A 6000-nucleotide genomic window follows, 5' to 3' on the forward strand; every position below is an offset into this window, starting at 1 on the left:
AAATATTCCTTTTACCAAGTGTAAACACTTTATTGGGTTTGTATTAATGTGACTCGATGTAATTTTATAAACTGCCGTAGCAACGTAACAAGTGTTTGTATCATTTTAGACATTTCAGCAACTCTTTTCTTTAACAATTTCAAAACAACTTCACACAAATTAATAACCAAGGAATTGTTAACAAAGTACTTAGACATTTGTTCTACTTCAATTCTTAGTGTGGTTACGAAAATCACCGGTAGCAATTCTTTGAATATGACTCCTAGAGTGTTGCTTAGTCAGGACAAAACGATAATTAAAATGTTTTCAATTTTTCTTCTAACCTATCTGTTGAGAAATTTATTCTAGTTTAAAACTTAATTTTATTTAATTTTAATTTTTAAGTTAATTTTAATTTTATTTTTTGAATTAAAAAGCAAAAAATTTCATAAAAATGATCGTTTCAGTTTTTTTCATAATTTTTCTATTTCTATTTTTTTATTTTAATTTTTAATTTTGATCTTTTTGATAAATTTTTGTACTAAAATAAGTTTAATATGGATCTTTTTACTCAAAAAATATTTTTCTTAAAGTTACTGAACTAATTTTTAACCATGGATAAAAAGTTCAAAAAAAAACTAGCTTGCTTGCTTTTAAAAAGTTACACATGGTAAAAATTTTGTCTAATGATGAAGAATCTATGTACAGAAAATTAGAAGATAATTTAAGACTTTCATATAATTTTTGATGATTTTGCATGAATGTGTACGAAACTTATCTCTGTTGCTTTTGTCAACGTCCATACCATGTTGAAAACACCGGTTCTCGTCCGATCACCGAAGTTAAGCAACATCGGGCGTGGTTAGTACTTGGATGGGTGACCGCTTGGGAACGCCGCGTGTCGTTGGCATTTTTTTTTATTAATTTTTTAAGAAATTTATAAAATTTTTAAAAATTACTCAAAAATACTTTAGATTTAAATTTGAAATATTTTCTTACTTTTTCAAATTTTTAGTAAGAAATAATTAATTTAGCGAAGAAACAAAACCACCCCTTTTTATTTTAAAAATTTATACAAAGAGATACAAAAACATGTAAAGTCATTAGAAATTCTAAGTAAAATTCTTTCTTTTCAATATATGACCCAATTTTTTTTTAAAATATTTTAAAATTAAAAACATTCGATTTTTGTATCGTCCTTAATTGTTCCAAGCGTCGAACACGTTGTTGTTTTTACTTTGCGCACAGCAAGACAGCTTTTATCAAAAATGCTCTTGTTCTGGTCTGTCGATGACAAAATCGACGGCAAAATATCGCAAATTGTTGTTTTCAGCTAAAAAAAGAGACTCAATCCCATATTGTTTCATAGAATTTGTTCATGGACAATTTTGGTTGGCTGCTTGTTTGTTGTTTATTTAAGCAAAATGTTTTGTTATCATTTGCCTTGTGCTTGTCTGGCTATGCATTTAGGTAAACAATGTGCTTGTAATAATAACAAGTATATACATCGATTAAGAGCGATGGACCTTTAAACTAGCAAATTTCGCCGCTGGGCTTGGTGTGTAGTTATAGTTTCCGACATTTTGTCAATATTCTTGCCCAAAACATACACAACAAGATAACAGAACGGAAGTTTTACAAAACTTATTGGTTTTTTGACTCATTCGATTTTAAGAGGTTGTTTCCCAAGCTTGTTAAAAATAATTAAAGTAACCGCAATAAAAGTGATAACTTTGTCGAAATAACAGAAAAACTATTCAACTGAACCCTTTTGAAAGGAAAAAAGTGCATCACTGCACATATTACCATGCCTGTGACAGGAACATGTGTTTTTTGGGTAACTTTCTCCATAAATTATCATTCAATTATAATAATATGAAGTCACAACTAGAACTAATAAAGAATTTGAAACCAATAAATATGAAAAGGGATCACATATAATTACCATGTTTGTTTTTTCTGTCTCTCTAAATGGCCTTGTTAATGTTTCACAGTTCACAATTCCTTCGGTGTAAATGGGCCAGACATTTTTCGAAGTAAAAAAACATGCTGGAAACATAGACAAACCGTGTCATGAATAAAAAGTCATCATTTTAGATTATCAGCTAATAATATTTAAAAAAAAAAGTAGAAAGAAAGGAAGGTAGCGTTTGGGTAGCATTTAATTGTTTCAAGTATTAATAAATGTCACAAAATATAAACTCACATATGGAATTGATAAATATCTCCAAGATTTATGTGTTCTTTCAACAGTTTTATATATTGTATAAAAAAAAGTGATAGAAATAAAAATAAGAGGGAAAGACTTCCAAAAAACAGGTTTTTCGTTGCATAGACAACAATATAACAATAATAATAGAGACAAAAAATACGTAAAATTTCGAAGGATATTCTTCTGTGAAACTGTTGACGGCTGTTTCGGTTGTTAAAATATTTTTACATATAATTTTCGGTAGTTTTATTGCTCCGACCCGACGATTGAGAAGCTGTAAACAAGGATGCAAACAAATTATTTTTGTTCTTTTCATGCACCTGTAAAACAAAAACAAAAAAAATCACTTGTTCCTTCCATAAAGACGAAAAAACAGGTCAATTTTGCCGACAAAAATCATATTTCTTGTGAAATGACTTCTGTTTTACAATCATTGCCAATTCTTAGATTACAAAATGTCCCAAACGGACTTTTATGTCTTCTCGGTTTCGTTTTTATGACATTTGAGGAAAAAAAATTCTTATCCTTATAATTAAAGAAAAGGACTTTTTTTACATCATTACGGAGGCGACAATATCAAAAAAGGGCCAGCCGTCTTGTGCCTTTGAAGGAAGGCGGAGTAATTCAAAGTTCCGTTATTATTTTGAAGATAAATGGATATCTTTATAAGTGCTAAAAAGATTTTAAAATTTTATTTTTTTTTTCACCTCTCTTTTTAAATATTAATGGAGCTACAGATTTTTTGAGTCATTAAAACGTGGAGGGATATAATTACAAACAGCTGACAATCATAATGTAATTTCAGCAACTCTTATAAATATTTTAAAAATGTCACAAAATTAAATTTCATTCATTTCATTAACGCCAAAACGTCAAAAGCAAAACAGCGAAAGTGTCACAAAATTATCATTGTTATTATTATTGTTATGGGCCATTTAATGTGTACATAAGTAGCAGTTAAATAGCGATTTGGAGTCCTTTCTTTTAAACAGCGGGTGATTGTAAAATTTACGGTAGCACACGTAAATTTCGCATCGTTGGGAATCAATAAAAAAATGTGTCACCTAAAATGATGGAGAGAGAGAGAGAGGCAAGAAAAGGTTGACAGTCGTTTTTTTTTCTTCGTTTGACCTTCCGATTCATAAAATATTCCATTTTATTAGATGTTACAAATGATTTTTTGTTACACACAAAAAAATAATTAATTAGAAAATGTAATTTTCCCTTTTTTTACATTTCTTTTTTTTTTGTCTTCTAGATCGAGAAAGGGTTTTTTTTAAATGAGTTTCATGTCCAAATTTGAGCCAAAGGACGAAAAAAAGAAGAATAAAAACGAAGAAATTGTTGATGTTCGAACAGTAAGTTAATAAATTTTCGTTTTTGTTCCGTGTTACACATAAAAAGCTTACCTGAAATAACATTTTAGGAATTCCTTTCATTGTTATTGCCTTTGGTTTAGATTTAATAATAATAGAATATTTGACAAAAATGTCCTGTGTAAGCAACACCGCTCATCTTGTACAGTTAATGGACCGTACGAGTATCACAAAAAAAACAACACGAGAGAGAACAGCAAAAATGCGGAGAAAGGGATAACTTTGGGGGACAGCGAAGATTTAATAAAGTGAACGTATGTTTGTGTCTGCGATGTAAGTTAGTAGGCTATCAAACGATCACCATATTTTTTCATTAGATTTTATGAAACAAAACAGCAAAATAACAATAACCGCACGGCAAATGACAATTTTTCCACAGCAAAAAAGTCTCTAATAAAAATGAAATAAACGCATAAAGTCTAGGAGAAAGAAAAAAGAAAAAAAATAGAGTAATAAAATAGCTTATCTTACAAATCTTGGTTCTGTCATTCCATTCTTTACGACGATATAACGCTGCTGCTGCTGCCACACACAATGCTTGCCACTCATATCATCGAGTGAAATGTTAAAATTAATTGAAAATTATAGAATAAAGTTTTTTCTTTCAAAACATAGAAAATTACTTTCCTCTGATGGTTTTGTGGTTCCCTATCATCATTTCATTTCGGTGTCTCTCACTCTCATTCTACCCCGCATCACCATAAAAAGATATATAAAAGCCCCCCTTCCCAAATACCTTCCGTTTGTGCCACATATTCGCAACTCACGCAAAAAGTAGAGATACAACACGGACAATGACGACGACGACGGTGGAATATCTAAGGTAACAAACAGAAATAAAACTTCTATTTTATACACATTTGTGATGAGCAGCAGCGGTGAAGAAATATATTTGCGGTGCGTTGCCGTTGTTGTTATTTTTGTTGATATTATTGCCACTCTACCTTACTACACATTTGTTTACCATGGGGAATTGAGACGAGCGGTTTATTGTCAGAAAGATACGAACCAAAAGATACTAGACAATGGCATGCAATGCAAAACAACACTTAAATTCACTCAAATTTCACTTAGAATTTCAAATGGTAACCCTTAATGTTTGCAGAAAAAATTTACGCTTCTTCCTTTTCCCCATTTGCAAAAAAAAAGACGAAAGGAAGAATGGGAGCAAATAAAAGTGAAGGATAGATTAAAAGGTAGGATGTATTATCATTAATAGTTGATTATTATTTTTCATGGCTTTTTCTCTCCTTGTGCTCTTTGATGCATTACGTTAGACTTGCTTGTTTGCCATTCGGGTGAGTAAATTTTCTTTTTGTAAATTAGAACAAACAGTACACGAAACACTGTGTGATGATTTAATTTTTTCACTACTTTTTACTGCATCTTTTAAATTTTTCTTAATTTTTTTTTATGTTTTGAAATACTTTTCATACAAAATGACAAAATTTTAACAAATTTGGGCCCTTTATAAATATTTTAGTAGTTTTTGAGGGATTTAAATTGAGACATGATGATTTAAAATTGATTTCAAAGTATTTCAAGTTAAAAATTTGAACAAAAAAATTCCATAAAATAACTGTCAAAAATTTGCAAAATATTTTTTTTGAAATTTTTTTCAGAAAAGAAAATTCATGTTAAATTCGGTTTTTCAATAAAAAAAATTCTTAAAAATATAAAAAAAGAACAAAAACGGTCAATTTTGATGAAATTTTTAACTTTTTTTTTATTTTGCTCCATTGGATTTTCGACTTTTGAAAATAAAAATATAAAAAAAACAAAGCGAAAAAATAAAAAGAAAAATGTGAAAATTAAGAGAAAAAAAGTAAATGCAGAAAAAAGAAGAAAAAAATAAAAAAAGCAAGAAAAAGTAGAGAAAAAATAAAGTGAAACCACGGTATTTTAAGAAAAAAGTATACAATATTAACACGGAGATTTTCGCAAAACAAGTAACTGCCTCATTATTATTGTTTTCCTTTTGAATATTATCTCCGTAAAACAAAACAGCATCTAATAATAATTAATTAGGATGATTAACAAAACGAGCTTCGTACATTAAATACGGAAGTTGTGATAATTCGGCTTTTTTTGCTCCAACAATTCTGATTAGTAATTCTTTTGAGGATTGAAAATTGATAAAAGTGCACAAAAAGCTGAAACAACAAATTATTGTAACTATCCTCGCAAAATGCAGGTTTAACCATATTTTGACCAAAATATAATCCGTAAATATAATAAAATAATCCAACAAAAGTCAAAAACTGTCCTTTCGTTATAGATATATTTTCATTACACACTAACTGTGAGTGTCTCTATGCATCTTTTATCACACACATACTGCGTCCCATTCATTCAAAAACTGTTCCAGTGTCGGAAATTAGGGGATAAATTATTTAACAGTATGTTTTCTGAACGTGCCATTACAACAATAGT

General features: G+C 29.3%; 1 non-coding gene across 1 annotated transcript; it reads left to right on the forward strand.

Annotated features, from left to right (window-relative positions):
* The first annotated feature begins 770 nt into the window (after positions 1 to 770).
* On the forward strand, positions 771 to 889 carry LOC134828246 (5S ribosomal RNA). Its single transcript, XR_010161876.1, has one exon. It is a non-coding gene; the product is annotated as a 5S ribosomal RNA (ribosomal RNA).
* The last annotated feature ends 5111 nt before the right edge of the window (positions 890 to 6000 follow it).

Source organism: Culicoides brevitarsis, chromosome 1 (genome assembly GCF_036172545.1).
Source record: "Culicoides brevitarsis isolate CSIRO-B50_1 chromosome 1, AGI_CSIRO_Cbre_v1, whole genome shotgun sequence".
NCBI lineage: Eukaryota > Metazoa > Arthropoda > Insecta > Diptera > Ceratopogonidae > Culicoides > Culicoides brevitarsis.